The sequence below is a fragment of the Barbatula barbatula genome, assembly GCF_947034865.1.
Source record: "Barbatula barbatula genome assembly, chromosome: 20".
NCBI lineage: Eukaryota > Metazoa > Chordata > Actinopteri > Cypriniformes > Nemacheilidae > Barbatula > Barbatula barbatula.
The window spans coordinates 4,940,839-4,958,492 of record NC_136783.1 but is presented as its reverse complement, the minus strand read 5'-3'; positions in this window follow the sequence as shown (position 1 = coordinate 4,958,492).

The following is a 17,654-nucleotide window of genomic DNA, read 5'->3' as shown; positions in this document are numbered from 1 at the left end:
CAAATGCTTTGGTACATCCATGCAAATGATTATGACAAAATTCTGTGCAGATTCCTACATTATCAATTGCTTATGTCATGTTGATCAAAATGCATTATAATGGGTCTCTGTAGAATAGTATAATCCCCACGACATTTAAGCACTAGTTTTACAATATACAGTAAGTATACTTTAAGTAAACAGTGGCATTTTATTTTACTCAATTTAGTGTTTTGCATTGCTATATTCTTTCCACATAGGACTGCAAGACAACTTCACTGTGTTGCAGACGGCCCCTTTTCACACCTAAACAGTCTTTTGACACTCTCTACAGGGATCTCATCCCTGAACAAGAGAGGGGGCAGATTGGAGATGACCTGCCAAAGTACGTGTTAGTTTGGGACAATGTCAGTTTCCATCGCTCCAACATCATCATCAACCACGTTGAGGAATTTTTCTCAGCATGAAGATTAAAAGTATATGATCGCCAGCCGCATACACAGATGACCCTTCTGGCTGCCATGGATGTAACGTGTGATGACATCACAGCTGATGCCTGCAGAGGCTGGATTCACGAGTTCACCTGCGCAGATAACAGCGATGTTGATAGGGATAATAAAGCAAGAGCTTGGTTATGAAGGTTATGCGTATTTGGCGTGCTGTCCGGGAAGCGGGCTCCGAGCTCGCCAGATCTATCCGAACCCGAAACACTACACCTTGGTCAGGGTGAGTGCGCCGAGCTCGGAACCGGTTTGAGCCCAGAGCACACCCCCCGGGGCTCTTGCAAAAGAAAAGTGAGTTTGGGAGAGGAGCCGGGGTGGAGGAGGGATGCTTAATCTTAGGAGATCGAGCAGGTAAGATGGATTCTCTATTTATGAGCGAGCTCGCTATGGCTAATTGTGTATGTGCAGTGATTGCTGATTGTGGACCAGCCGGCTGATTATATGCTACGGCTCCTCCCGAACTTTGTTAATTAAACATCATTTCACGAGTTCACCTGCGCAGATAACAGCGATGTTGATAGGGATAATAAAGCAAGAGCTTGGTTATGAAGGTTATGCGTATTTGGCGTGCTGTCCGGGAAGCGGGCTCCGAGCTCGCCAGATCTATCCGAACCCGAAACACTACACCTTGGTCAGGGTGAGTGCGCCGAGCTCGGAACCGGTTTGAGCCCAGAGCACACCCCCCATAAAGCAAGAAGTTGGACAGCCGCCGGAGTACGCATACCCCCCCAAAACGCGGTGCTGGACAGTATGGAGGCGTGGACTGCGTTCGGGTAAGGACAAGAGGATGGTGACTCCTTAGAAGGTGTGGTTTGAGATGAGGCAAGACTGGGGCAGGGGTTCCTCCAAGGATGTTTGAGACTGATATGGAGAGAGGATGCCTGCTGTCTTCGTGGGTGTCCCTGGATGAGGACTGATGCTGGGAGGGGGCTACTGAAGGAGGGATCCAGCTGAAGTAGAGCACCTGATGGAGGTTCCTGCTGGGGAGAGAGCTGCTGTTGTTCTTGATCCTTAGAAAGTTGTAGATGGCAGAACACGAGATGGAAGCACTGGCCTCTGCGGAGGCGATCGCTGCGGCGACGCAGGCTTCGACGTCTTAGATGGAAGCACTGGCCTCTGCGGAGGCGATCGCTGCGGCGACGCTGGCTTCGACATCTTAGACGGAAGCACTGGCCTCTGTGGAGGAGATCGCTGCGGCGACGCTGGCTTCGATGATTTGGATGGAAGCACTGGCCTCTTGCGGAGGCGATCGCTGCGGCGACGCTGGCTTCGATGACTTGGATGGAAGCACTGGCCTCTGCGGAGGCGATCGCTGCGGCGACGCTGGCTTCGATGACTTGGATGGAAGCACTGGCCTCTGCGGAGGCGATCGCTGCGGCGACGCTGGCTTCGATGACTTGGATGGAAGCACTGGCCTCTGCGGAGGCGATCGCTGCGGCGACGCAGGCTTCGACGTCTTAGATGGAAGCACTGGCCTCTGCGGAGGCGATCGCTGCGGCGACGCTGGCTTCGACATCTTAGACGGAAGCACTGGCCTCTGCGGAGGAGATCGCTGCGGCGACGCTGGCTTCGATGACTTGGATGGAAGCACTGGCCTCTGCGGAGGCGATCGCTGCGGCGACGCTGGCTTCGATGACTTGGATGGAAGCACTGGCCTCTGCGGAGGCGATCGCTGCGGCGACGCAGGCTTCGACGTCTTAGATGGAAGCACTGGCCTCTGCGGAGGCGATCGCTGCGGCGACGCTGGCTTCGACATCTTAGACGGAAGCACTGGCCTCTGCGGAGGAGATCGCTGCGGCGACGCTGGCTTCGATGACTTGGATGGAAGCACTGGCCTCTGCGGAGGCGATCGCTGCGGCGACGCTGGCTTCGACGTCTTGGATGGAGGCTTCTGCTGAAGAGTCTGCTGTGGCACAGCCTGTGACTTGGGCGATGGCCCCTGCAGGCTGGGTCTGAATCCCTGGTGATTGCTGAGGCGGTTGCAGTGACAGTGAGATCTCCCGCTAGGGAGATGAAGGCTGAATAGTGGAGGTTCGAGCCCATGTGGGTGAAGGATGGATTCTTAGATGATTCGGGAAATGAGGGTTCGATGGGCTTCCCTGATGATTGAGAGATCTGACCTGATGTAGCTCTTAAAAGCTTCCGACGTCCAGCGCCCTAGTGCTTGGATTTGAGACTGCGATAGGCCTTTTTGGGCGGCTGTAGTTGCTGCGCCTATGCGGAAGGAGTGGCCGGAAAAGTGGTCTGCGGGAATGCCAGACAAGAGCAATACGGCTTTGAGGTGTTTTTGGAACCAGAAGCGTGTGGCTGGGCGGTTAGATTCATCCACGAAGAGAGGGTCTGATGTGGTTTTGGTCTGAGATTTCCTGAAGTGAAGGTAGGCTAGAAGGGTCTGATAAGGCTGAATCGGTGACTGGAGGTTGAAGATGTAGATGAAATGTCCCCTTCTGGTTTGGTCCGTCTTGCTTTGTTTAATTAAGAATGAGATCGTCTCTGAATCGAGTACTGATAGGTCGGATAACGTTGGCTGTATTACGGGGTTGAAGATGGACGTGGTGGAAATTTCAGAACATCTTAGAAAGCCGAAAAAGGCTAGGATAAACATGGAGTCGAGCGTGCGATCGACGTGCTTGGAGTGATATCCTTTACGGAGGGTGGAAATGCATCTGGTCAGTATATCCAGGGTTATAGGTTGCCTGGCGTCTGGGCGAGCAGGCTGGGTTCTTTGAATGCCCTTGATGAGCATAGATGTTTGGGAGCTGGCTATTGCTGCGGATGGAGAGTTGAATATGAGCTTGTGGAAGAACTGGACCCCACTCATGTAACCTTTAATTGAGCTTGCTTGGAGGTTTTTTGACAAGTTTAGGAAGGAGATGAAGGAGGTGATGGAGATTACGGAAAATGAGGGAAAGGGAATGTTGAACGCGTGGTGAAACGCCTTGAAGCTTTTCCATGCGGTGAGATAAGATTGGAGGGTCCTAAGGGAGACGGCTTGGATGATGGAGTTTCGAGATGCATCGAGGAGGGTTTTTAGCGGGTGGTTTACGGGAATATCAGCTCCGAATAGGGAGGTATCGGTGTTGGCAAGGGGTCTGCTTCGGGCGCCAGCTGCCTGAATTTCTGGAAAGCGAAACGAGAAAGGGCATCAGCAATCTGATTTTTTGCTCCGGGAATGTGTTTGGCAGTTAGAATGAACTGGTCACAGGCTGAGATCCAGATGAGGCGTCTGAGGAACGGCATTAAAGCGGGGGAGTGAGAGGGGCCTTTGTTAATGCAATGAACCGTGGCCTCGTTATCGCAATGTACGGTAATACTGGAAGCCGACCACTCTTTCCCCCATAGGGATGCTGCGACGACCAGTGGATACAGCTCGAAAAGTGCAGAGGATGCTAAGGCCTGCGGAATCTCTAATAGCTGGGGGGGCCAAGAGGATGCAAACCAACGACCTTGGTAAAAGCCTCCGAAACCTACAGAAGGGGCGGCGTCAGTGAAAAGGTGAATATCGACGGGGGAGGAGGACATGTCACTGTAGAAAAATGACAAGCCGTTCCACTGCTTGAGAAATTGTATCCATAAGCTCAGCTCGTCAAGGCAGGGGCTGGATATGGATAACATGTCCTCTAAAGCGTGCGCGGAGGACGCGAGAGAGAGGAGGTGTGAGACGAACGGGCGACCTTGCGGGATTATTCTCATCGCGAAATTCAGATGGCCGAGAACGGACAGGAGCTCGCGTTTGGAGCAGCGGGGATTAGCTAACAGCGAGGAAGCGATGACGATTGTTCTGTCGATTTTCTCTTTTGGCAGTGAAGCCTGGAATTGAAGAGAGTCTAATTTTATTCCGAGAAATTCGATGGAAGTGCTCGGTCCTGAAGTTTTGTCTGGGGCAAGGGGGACGCCGAGTTTTTCAAAAACCTGTTGGACTTTTGCTAGATGCGCAGCTGGAAACGAGTCGGGAGACGAGATGATTAAAAAATCGTCTAGTAGGTGGATTAGGTAGGGAATTGCATAATTGTTAGAGAGAATCCAGCAAATTGCCTCTGACAACATGTCGAAGATTTTGGGGCTGCTTCTGCAGCCGAAAGTGAGGCGGACAGAAAAGTAAAATTTATTGCGCCATTGAATGGCGAAAAGGTGCCAGAAGTCTGGGTGGATGGGCATGACTTTAAATGCGGATGTAATGTCGACTTTGGCTAGCCAAGCTCCACGACCTGCATGTTTTATTAAAGTAATGGCTTGATCGATGTTGTGATAGTGCAGCGAAAATTCCTCAATTGGAATGAGGCTGTTGATGCTTGGAAAGGCCGAGCCGTGCGGTGACGAGAGATCGAAAATGAGGCGCTTTTTGCCAGAGAATTTACGCGTTGCTACGCCGATGGGGCTGATGCGAAATACGGAAAACGGGGGAGCTTCGAAAGGGCCGATAATGAATTTTGCGTCAATCTCCTTTTTAATAAGGAGATCGACTGACTCTGGTTCGGAAAGCGCGGACTGAAGGTTGGGGCAAATTAAGCTGCGTGATGGAAGACTGATAACGCCGGGGTCGAAGCCGTTCGAGAGACCGGTCAGAAGGTAGTCCGTGAACTGAATGTCGGGGTGCGAAGACAACTCGAAAGACAAACAAGAAACGTTCACGGGAGTCGAGAGGTAATTTTTTAGATTTTTATTCTGCATTTGGGACATCGGGCATACGATGCGAGCGTGTGCACCGCTGCAGAAAAGGCACACGTGCAGGTAGCGACAACGCTGCCTGGAACATCTGCCAGAATTGAAACTCCTGCATGCTTCCAGACTGCTGGGTTGCCCGTGAGCTTGGTTTGCTGGGCGGTTTGGCAGGCGCGGAACAGAGGAAGTGGATTTGGGAGGCGTAACTGGGCGTGAGGGAAGAGAGGGGGTGACTAGGGGACAGTCGATAGTAGAATGCGCTACTGAGCGACATACCGCGCAGGAAATATTGCGAACGCCTAAGAAAACCCTGTTATGCAGCTCAGTGTCCAGTGCGCCCCAGTAGGGGCACTGGTTCCACTGAGCCACACGAATGGCACATTTGGCGGAAAAAAGTTTGTGGTAAGTGTAAAAATGCGCGCCCCCGTAGGAGAGAGCGAGCTCTGCCACGATGGCGAGGTAATCGCCCAGCTCGCGTCTCCTATGAGGGAACGCAGTGCAGATCACGTCAGTGTAACGGGAAAAAGCAACGGTAAATTCGGGGAAAGACAGTGTGCGGGTGTGGTTGGGTGACTGATTTTTAAATGTGAGTGATAGATCACCGTAAGTGATCTGCCGCTCGGTTGACGGGGGTGATAATGGTGAGAGGAGAAAATAAAGGTCTGTGTCCGCACCTGTCAAGATCTGTGCTCTTATGTTCCCCGAAACAGGAGGCGGTTCCAGGGCTGGTGCGTTGATTGGCGCTGGCATAGCTGTCGCCGAGGCCAATGAGAAGCTCGATCGAGCCTGTGGAAGAGAGAGAAGGGGGGGAATGGCGGCCGCCTGAGCGGCTAGCGGAGTCATGCTCGCGCTAGCAGCGGCTACCAGGGTGGCTGGGAAATGGCTAGGAACCGGCGCCTGCATCGCTAGCTGAGGCAGCCTCGCGCTAGCGGCGGCTACCGAGGGGGTTGGGAAATGGCTAGGACCCGGCGCCTGCATCGCTAGCTGAGGCAGCCTCGCGCTAGCGGCGGCTACCGAGGGGGTTGGGAAATGGCTAGGACCCGGCGCCTGCATCGCTAGCTGAGGCAGCCTCGCGCTAGCGGCGGCTACCGAGGGGGTTGGGAAATGGCTAGGACCCGGCGCCTGCATCGCTAGCTGAGGCAGCCTCGCGCTAGCGGCGGCTACCGAGGGGGTTGGGAAATGGCTAGGACCCGGCGCCTGCATCGCTAGCTGAGGCAGCCTCGCGCTAGCGGCGGCTACCGAGGGGGTTGGGAAATGGCTAGGACCCGGCGCCTGCATCGCTAGCTGAGGCAGCCTCGCGCTAGCGGCGGCTACCGAGGGGGTTGGGAAATGGCTAGGACCCGGCGCCTGCATCGCTAGCTGAGGCAGCCTCGCGCTAGCGGCGGCTACCGAGGGGGTTGGGAAATGGCTAGGACCCGGCGCCTGCATCGCTAGCTGAGGCAGCCTCGCGCTAGAGGTCGACGCAGGCGCCGTGGGCCAAGAGCCAGGGGCAGGAAATGGGTGGTAAAGCACCGGAGCTCCAGGTGCTGGTGAGCCAATGCTTTGAGGGCGGCCCGCTACTGCTGGCGGGGTGTTTGCAGGTGGCCGAAGCTGGCCAACGGCGAGAGGGACCGGTGGGTCCGTGGCGATACCTGCGCTCGCGGAAGCCCTGCTGTTCCGGCTTCCCCGCGGGCGGCCGCGACTAGCTGCGGAGGTGGATTGCCCGGGTCGGGAATACGGAGAACCGCGAGCCGTGCCCGGCTTGGTGGCGGAGCCCCCCGTAGCGCCCTTCGGTGAGGCGGTGTCCGCCAGGGAAGAGGCGTAGAGGCCGTAAAGCTCCGCCTTGGTCATCCGCCTGTGGAAGTGGACGTCCGCGTTGGACAGAGCTAGTCGTAAGCCCTGGACGGTCCATTTCTATATGGCGGGGATCGCGTTGTGAGCGGAAGTGTAGGAAGAAGCCGGGGAAGCAGGTGGACGTCTCTTAGAGCCAGGAGACGATGTGCCACCTCTGGGCTTAGCCTTCCGAGGTGTAGAACGGCGGAGCGGGCGGCCTCGTGATGAATCCGGAGAATCGCTCGCTATATCCGATCCTGAGCTGGATTGATGAGCGCTCGGCAGCGCTAACAGGTTGTCGTCGATGACGTGGGTCTCAGACATCGCGTTGATGCTTAATCTTAGGAGATCGAGCAGGTAAGATGGATTCTCTATTTATGAGCGAGCTCGCTATGGCTAATTGTGTATGTGCAGTGATTGCTGATTGTGGACCAGCCGGCTGATTATATGCTACGGCTCCTCCCGAACTTTGTTAATTAAACATCATTTAGGCACTCTGAAAGATGATTTTTACGCTGTATCGCAAGAGAAGATATTTGTTGTGATGTGGATGAGAATCCGTTGCCCAAAAGACAGGAACGTCAGGAGGTGTAGGAAGACTGCATTGTAATTCCACTGCACTGCATGTACAGTTTTCCCTAAGGAGATTGTCTTATGTTGCATCACAATGGCACTGTCTGTCAATAAATTATTGTACAAACAGTAAAAGCGTTAACATGACTCATGTGCCGTCTCTTGCAATCAAACAATCAAAACCAGAAATGCACTTACTGTTTTGCAAATGACAATGATGATTCGAGAAATGCTCCACTCATCACTCTCAGGTCACTCCGCTGCACACGTCTGATCACTTCTTTGTCACCCCCGACCTCACCGCTCCAGACAACGCAGATGTCTTACCGCTGGTCACTTTCCGGCGCTACCTACGGTCCCTCCCTCCTGCTTTTCCTCTGCTGTCTTGTCTGCACTCCCCCCCTCTGAGGAGCTCTCTCTTTTGAATACCAACAGTGCCACAGACACTCTGTGTTCCACGCTTACATCCTGCTCGGACAACATATGCCCTCTTACATCTGGACCAGCCCGTGCATCCCTGTCTGCCCCCTGGTTATCGGATGTACCACGTGAGCATCGCACTAGCCTCCGGTCAGCTGAGAGAAAATGGCACAAGTCAAAAGACCATACTGACCTCTCTCTCTCTCTACCAGTCTCTTCTCTCTACTTTCTCCGTTGACGTCACCTCTGCAAAAACTGATTATAACCACTCGAAGATCAGCAACTCTTCTGACTCTCGCACACTCTTAAAAACCTTCTCTGCTCTCCTCTGTCCGCCTGCTCCCACACCTTCATCGGAGTTAACGGCTGATGATTTTGCATCGTTCTTCGTAAAGAAAACTACCGCCATCAACAGCCAATTTTCTACACCACCATCACCCGCCTTTTCTCCTATGTCTGAAGATGATGTTTCCAAGGTCATTGGTTCCAACCACCCTACCACCTGCCCACTGGATCCCATCCCCACCCATCTCCTCCATGCCATCTCTCCAGCAGTTGTGCCTGGTCTGACCCGCATCATCAACTCTTTGCTCACCACTGGGACATTTCCCACTGCTTTCAAAGAGGCCTGCATCACACCGCTACTGAAGAAACTCACTCTCAACCTTATACTGCTAGAACACTACAGGCCGGTGTAGTGTGTGAAAATGCATATCTTCCGTAAAAATGTAGATGACTGATTTTAACCTCTTATTATTTTCTGTCTTCTTAAAAAATTATTTTTTTACTTACCTCACTATTCTTAGCTTTGTATACTGTGCTAGGCTTTAATGGACTGGATTTAATTAACTTATGCATTTTGTTGCCTATATTGTTATAATTGATTCCAATGTTTCCTCGTCTGTAAGTCGCTTTGGATAAAAACGTCTGCTAAATGAGTAAATGTAAATTTTATGAAATGTGTAATGTCATGTGTAATGTGTAGTGTGTGGCCTTGAAATTTAAGCATGTCTACGTAATCATGAATAAATGCTTCTTGAGACACACAGTGTTGCTTCTTTGCATGCATCAAATGAATTGTTTCTGGCTATATGCATCCATGCATTAGTTTGAGAGGGGTGGAAATGGGACACTTGGGTGAAACAAAACTGCCCCAAAAGTACCCCCCCCCCACTTTAAATACAGTTTTTTCTAAGTCAATTTGGTACATTTCTCTGATCCGATTTGAAATTCTCAAAACTTCTTGTTCAATCATTACATCCTTGTGTCACGTGTGCACATCAAACAAGCATTTTCTCATTTCTTTGAACAAGTTGCAAATGCTTTGGTACATCCATGCAAATGATTATGACAAAATTCTGTGCAGATTCCTACATTATCAATTGCTTATGTCATGTTGATCAAAATGCATTATAATGGGTCTCTGTAGAATAGTATAATCCCCACGACATTTAAGCACTAGTTTTACAATATACAGTAAGTATACTTTAAGTAAACAGTGGCATTTTATTTTACTCAATTTAGTGTTTTGCATTGCTATATTCTTTCCACATAGGACTGCAAGACAACTTCAATGTGTTGCAGACGGCCCCTTTTCACACCTAAACAGTCTTTTGACACTCTCTACAGGGATCTCATCCCTGAACAAGAGAGGGGGCAGATTGGAGATGACCTGCCAAAGTATGTGTTAGTTTGGGACAATGTCAGTTTCCATCGCTCCAACATCATCAGGCAATGGTTTGCGGCCCACAACAGGATGCTGGTGGAGTTCCTCTCACCCTACTCAACCAGGTTGAGGAATTTTTCTCAGCATGAAGATTAAAAGTATATGATCGCCAGCCGCATACACAGATGACCCTTCTGGCTGCCATGGATGTAACGTGTGATGACATCACAGCTGATGCCTGCAGAGGCTGGATTAGACACTCTGAAAGATGATTTTCACGCTGTATCGCAAAGAGAAGATATTTGTTGTGATGTGGATGAGAATCCGTTGCCCAAAAGACAGGAACGTCAGGAGGTGTAGGAAGACTGCACTGTAATTCCACTGCACTGCATGTACAGTTTTCCCTAAGGAGATTGTCTTATGTTCAGATTTCTAAATTTGTTTGTGCTATGCAGTGCTGTCTTTTCCTGTCTGCATCACAATGACACTGTCTGTCAATAAATTATTGTACAAACAGTAAAAGCGTTAACGTGACTCATGTGCCGTCTCTTGCAATCAAACAATCAAAACCAGAAATGCACTTACTGTTTTGCAAATGACAAGGATGATTCGAGAAATGCTCCACTCATCACTCTCAGGTCACTCCGCTGCACACGTCTGATCACTTCTTTGTCACCCCCGACCTCACCGCTCCAGACAACGCAGATGTCTTACCGCTGGTCACTTTCCGGCGCTACCTACGGTCCCTCCCTCCTGCTTTTCCTCTGCTGTCTTGTCTGCACTCCCCCCCTCTGAGGAGCTCTCTCTTTTGAATACCAACAGTGCCACAGACACTCTGTGTTCCACGCTTACATCCTGCTTGGACAACATATGCCCTCTTACATCTGGACCAGCCCGTGCATCCCTGTCTGCCCCCTGGTTATCGGATGTACCACGTGAGCATCGCACCAGCCTCCGATCAGCTGAGAGAAAATGGCACAAGTCAAAAGACCATACTGACCTCTCTCTCTCTACCAGTCTCTTCTCTCTACTTTCTCCGTTGACGTCACCTCTGCAAAAACTGATTATAACCACTCGAAGATCAGCAACTCTCCTGACTCTCGCACACTCTTAAAAACCTTCTCTGCTCTCCTCTGTCCGCCTGCTCCCACACCTTCATCGGAGTTAACGGCTGATGATTTTGCATCGTTCTTCGTAAAGAAAACTACCGCCATCAACAGCCAATTTTCTACACCACCATCACCCGCCTTTTCTCCTATGTCTGAAGATGATGTTTCCAAGGTCATTGGTTCCAACCACCCTACCACCTGCCCACTGGATCCCATCCCCACCCATCTCCTCCATGCCATCTCTCCAGCAGTTGTGCCTGGTCTGACCCGCATCATCAACTCTTTGCTCACCACTGGGACATTTCCCACTGCTTTCAAAGAGGCCTGCATCACACCGCTACTGAAGAAACTCACTCTCAACCTTACACTGCTAGAACACTACAGGCCGGTGTAGTGTGTGAAAATGCATATCTTCCGTAAAAATGTAGATGACTGATTTTAACCTCTTATTATTTTCTGTCTTCTTAAAAAATTATTTTTTTACTTACCTCACTATTCTTAGCTTTGTATACTGTGCTAGGCTTTAATGGACTGGATTTAATTAACTTATGCATTTTGTTGCCTATATTGTTATAATTGCTTCCAATGTTACCTCGTCTGTAAGTCGCTTTGGATAAAAACGTCTGCTAAATGACTAAATGTAAATTTTATGAAATGTGTAATGTCGTGTGTAATGTGTAGTGTGTGGCCTTGAAATTTTAGCATGTCTACGTAATCATGAATAAATGCTTCTTGAGACACACAGTGTTGCTTCTTTGCATGCATCAAATGAATTGTTTCTGGCTATATGCATCCGTGCATTAGTTTGAGAGGGGTGGAAATGGGACACTTGGGTGAAACAAAACTGCCCCAAAAGTACCCCCCCCCCCCACTTTAAATACAGTTTTTTCTAAGTCAATTTGGTACATTTCTCAGATCCGATTTGAAATTCTCAAAACTTCTTGTTCAATCATTACATCCTTGTGTCACGTGTGCACATCAAACAAGCATTTTCTCATTTCTTTGAACAAGTTGCAAATGCTTTGGTACATCCATGCAAATGATTATGACAAAATTCTGTGCAGATTCCTACATTATCAATTGCTTATGTCATGTTGATCAAAATGCATTATAATGGGTCTCTGTAGAATAGTATAATCCCCACGACATTTAAGCACTAGTTTTACAATATACAGTAAGTATACTTTAAGTAAACAGTGGCATTTTATTTTACTCAATTTAGTGTTTTGCATTGCTATATTCTTTCCACATAGGACTGCAAGACAACTTCAATGTGTTGCAGACGGCCCCTTTTCACACCTAAACAGTCTTTTGACACTCTCTACAGGGATCTCATCCCTGAACAAGAGAGGGGGCAGATTGGAGATGACCTGCCAAAGTACGTGTTAGTTTGGAACAATGTCAGTTTCCATCGCTCCAACATCATCATCAACCACGTTGAGGAATTTTTCTCAGCATGAAGATTAAAAGTATATGATCGCCAGCCGCATACACAGATGACCCTTCTGGCTGCCATGGATGTAACGTGTGATGACATCACAGCTGATGCCTGCAGAGGCTGGATTAGACACTCTGAAAGATGATTTTCACGCTGTATCGCAAGAGAAGATATTTGTTGTGATGTGGATGAGAATCCGTTGCCCAAAAGACAGGAACGTCAGGAGGTGTTGGAAGACTGCACTGTAATTCCACTGCACTGCATGTACAGTTTTCCTTAAGGAGATTGTCTTATGTTGCATCACAATGGCACTGTCTGTCAATAAATTATTGTACAAAAAGTAAAAGCGTTAACGTGACTCATGTGCCGTCTCTTGCAATCAAACAATCAAAACCAGAAATGCACTTACTGTTTTGCAAATGACAATGATGATTCGAGAAATGCTCCACTCATCACTCTCAGGTCACTCCGCTGCACACGTCTGATCACTTCTTTGTCACCCCCGACCTCACCGCTCCAGACAACGCAGATGTCTTACCGCTGGTCACTTTCCGGCGCTACCTACGGTCCCTCCCTCCTGCTTTTCCTCTGCTGTCTTGTCTGCACTCCCCCCCTCTGAGGAGCTCTCTCTTTTGAATACCAACAGTGCCACAGACACTCTGTGTTCCACGCTTACATCCTGCTTGGACAACATATGCCCTCTTACATCTGGACCAGCCCGTGCATCCCTGTCTGCCCCCTGGTTATCGGATGTACCACGTGAGCATCGCACCAGCCTCCGGTCAGCTGAGAAAAAATGGCACAAGTCAAAAGACCATACTGACCTCTCTCTCTCTACTTTCTCCGTTGACGTCACCTCTGCAAAAACTGATTATAACCACTCGAAGATCAGCAACTCTCCTGACTCTCGCACACTCTTAAAAACCTTCTCTGCTCTCCTCTGTCCGCCTGCTCCCACACCGTCATCGGAGTTAACGGCTGATGATTTTGCATCGTTCTTCGTAAAGAAAACTACCGCCATCAACAGCCAATTTTCTACGCCACCATCACCCGCCTTTTCTCCTATGTCTGAAGATGATGTTTCCAAGGTCATTGGTTCCAACCACCCTATCACCTGCCCACTGGATCCCATCCCCACCCATCTCCTCCATGCCATCTCTCCAGCAGTTGTGCCTGGTCTGACCCGCATCATCAACTCTTTGCTCACCACTGGGACATTTCCCACTGCTTTCAAAGAGGCCTGCATCACACCGCTACTGAAGAAACTCACTCTCAACCTTACACTGCTAGAACACTACAGGCCGGTGTAGTGTGTGAAAATGCATATCTTCCGTCAAAATGTAGATGACTGATTTTAACCTCTTATTATTTTCTGTCTTCTTAAAAAATTATTTTTTTACTTACCTCACTATTCTTAGCTTTGTATACTGTGCTAGGCTTTAATGGACTGGATTTAATTAACTTATGCATTTTGTTGCCTATATTGTTATAATTGCTTCCAATGTTTCCTCGTCTGTAAGTCGCTTTGGATAAAAACGTCTGCTAAATGAGTAAATGTAAATTTTATGAAATGTGTAATGTCATGTGTAATGTGTAGTGTGTGACCTTGAAATTTTAGCATGTCTACGTAATCATGAATAAATGCTTCTTGAGACACACAGTGTTGCTTCTTTGCATGCATCAAATGAATTGTTTCTGGCTATATGCATCCATGCATTAGTTTGAGAGGGGTGGAAATGGGACACTTGGGTGAAACAAAACTGCCCCAAAAGTACCCCCCCCACTTTAAATACAGTTTTTTCTAAGTCAATTTGGTACATTTCTCTGATCCGATTTGAAATTCTCAAAACTTCTTGTTCAACCCTTACATCCTTGTGTCACGTGTGCACATCAAACAAGCATTTTCTCATTTCTTTGAACAAGTTGCAAATGCTTTGGTACATCCATGCAAATGATTATGACAAAATTCTGTGCAGATTCCTACATTATCAATTGCTTATGTCATGTTGATCAAAATGCATTATAATGGGTCTCTGTAGAATAGTATAATCCCCACGACATTTAAGCACTAGTTTTACAATATACAGAAAGTATACTTTAAGTAAACAGTGGCATTTTATTTTACTCAATTTAGTGTTTTGCATTGCTATATTCTTTCCACATAGGACTGCAAGACAACTTCACTGTGTTGCAGACGGCCCCTTTTCACACCTAAACAGTCTTTTGACACTCTCTACAGGGATCTCATCCCTGAACAAGAGAGGGGGCAGATTGGAGATGACCTGCCAAAGTACGTGTTAGTTTGGGACAATGTCAGTTTCCATCGCTCCAACATCATCATCAACCACGTTGAGGAATTTTTCTCAGCATGAAGATTAAAAGTATATGATCGCCAGCCGCATACACAGATGACCCTTCTGGCTGCCATGGATGTAACGTGTGATGACATCACAGCTGATGCCTGCAGAGGCTGGATTAGACACTCTGAAAGATGATTTTCACGCTGTATCGCAAGAGAAGATATTTGTTGTGATGTGGATGAGAATCCGTTGCCCAAAAGACAGGAACGTCAGGAGGTGTAGGAAGACTGCACTGTAATTCCACTGCACTGCATGTACAGTTTTCCCTAAGGAGATTGTCTTATGTTGCATCACAATGGCACTGTCTGTCAATAAATTATTGTACAAACAGTAAAAGCGTTAACGTGACTCATGTGCCGTCTCTTGCAATCAAACAATCAAAACCAGAAATGCACTTACTGTTTTGCAAATGACAATGATGATTCGAGAAATGCTCCACTCATCACTCTCAGGTCACTCCGCTGCACACGTCTGATCACTTCTTTGTCACCCCCGACCTCACCGCTCCAGACAACGCAGATGTCTTACCGCTGGTCACTTTCCGGCGCTACCTACGGTCCCTCCCTCCTGCTTTTCCTCTGCTGTCTTGTCTGCACTCCCCCCCTCTGAGGAGCTCTCTCTTTTAAATACCAACAGTGCCACAGACACTCTGTGTTCCACGCTTACATCCTGCTTGGACAACATATGCCCTCTTAGATCTGGACCAGCCCGTGCATCCCTGTCTGCCCCCTGGTTATCGGATGTACCACGTGAGCATCGCACCAGCCTCCGGTCAGCTGAGAGAAAATGGCACAAGTCAAAAGACCATACTGACCTCTCTCTCTCTACTTTCTCCGTTGACGTCACCTCTGCAAAAACTGATTATAACCACTCGAAGATCAGCAACTCTCCTGACTCTCGCACACTCTTAAAAACCTTCTCTGCTCTCCTCTGTCCGCCTGCTCCCACACCTTCATCGGAGTTAACGGCTGATGATTTTGCATCGTTCTTCGTAAAGAAAACTACCGCCATCAACAGCCAATTTTCTACGCCACCATCACCCGCCTTTTCTCCTATGTCTGAAGATGATGTTTCCAAGGTCATTGGTTCCAACCACCCTACCACCTGCCCACTGGATCCCATCCCCACCCATCTCCTCCATGCCATCTCTCCAGCAGTTGTGCCTGGTCTGACCCGCATCATCAACTCTTTGCTCACCACTGGGACATTTCCCACTGCTTTCAAAGAGGCCTGCATCACACCGCTACTGAAGAAACTCACTCTCAACCTTACACTGCTAGAACACTACAGGCCGGTGTAGTGTGTGAAAATGCATATCTTCCGTCAAAATGTAGATGACTGATTTTAACCTCTTATTATTTTCTGTCTTCTTAAAAAATTATTTTTTTACTTACCTCACTATTCTTAGCTTTGTATACTGTGCTAGGCTCTAATGGACTGGATTTAATTAACTTATGCATTTTGTTGCCTATATTGTTATAATTGCTTCCAATGTTTCCTCGTCTGTAAGTCGCTTTGGATAAAAACGTCTGCTAAATGAGTAAATGTAAATTTTTTGAAATGTGTAATGTCATGTGTAATGTGTAGTGTGTGGCCTTGAAAATTTAGCATGTCTACGTAATCATGAATAAATGCTTCTTGAGACACACAGTGTTGCTTCTTTGCATGCATCAAATGAATTGTTTCTGGCTATATGCATCCATGCATTAGTTTGAGAGGGGTGGAAATGGGACACTTGGGTGAAACAAAACTGCCCCAAAAGTACCCCCCCCCCACTTTAAATACAGTTTTTTCTAAGTCAATTTGGTACATTTCTCTGATCCGATTTGAAATTCTCAAAACTTCTTGTTCAACCCTTACATCCTTGTGTCACGTGTGCACATCAAACAAGCATTTTCTCATTTCTTTGAACAAGTTGCAAATGCTTTGGTACATCCATCCAAATGATTATGACAAAATTCTGTGCAGATTCCTACATTATCAATTGCTTATGTCATGTTGATCAAAATGCATTATAATGGGTCTCTGTAGAATAGTATAATCCCCACGACATTTAAGCACTAGTTTTACAATATACAGTAAGTATACTTTAAGTAAACAGTGGCATTTTATTTTACTCAATTTAGTGTTTTGCATTGCTATATTCTTTCCACATAGGACTGCAAGACAACTTCACTGTGTTGCAGACGGCCCCTTTTCACACCTAAACAGTCTTTTGACACTCTCTACAGGGATCTCATCCCTGAACAAGAGAGGGGGCAGATTGGAGATGACCTGCCAAAGTACGTGTTAGTTTGGGACAATGTCAGTTTCCATCGCTCCAACATCATCAGGCAATGGTTTGCGGCCCACAACAGGATAATGGTGGATTTCCTCTCACCCTACTCAACCACGTTGAGGAATTTTTCTCAGCATGAAGATTAAAAGTATATGATCGCCAGCCGCATACACAGATGACCCTTCTGGCTGCCATGGATGTAACGTGTGATGACATCACAGCTGATGCCTGCAGAGGCTGGATTAGACACTCTGAAAGATGATTTTCACGCTGTATCGCAAGAGAAGATATTTGTTGTGATGTGGATGAGAATCCGTTGCCCAAAAGACAGGAACGTCAGGAGGTGTAGGAAGACTGCACTGTAATTCCACTGCACTGCATGTACAGTTTTCCCTAAGGAGATTGTCTTATGTTGCATCACAATGGCACTGTCTGTCAATAAATTATTGTACAAACAGTAAAAGCGTTAACGTGACTCATGTGCCGTCTCTTGCAATCAAACAATCAAAACCAGAAATGCACTTACTGTTTTGCAAATGACAATGATGATTCGAGAAATGCTCCACTCATCACTCTCAGGTCACTCCGCTGCACACGTCTGATCACTTCTTTGTCACCCCCGACCTCACCGCTCCAGACAACGCAGATGTCTTACCGCTGGTCACTTTCCGGCGCTACCTACGGTCCCTCCCTCCTGCTTTTCCTCTGCTGTCTTGTCTGCACTCCCCCCCTCTGAGGAGCTCTCTCTTTTGAATACCAACAGTGCCACAGACACTCTGTGTTCCACGCTTACATCCTGCTTGGACAACATATGCCCTCTAACATCTGGACCAGCCCGTGCATCCCTGTCTGCC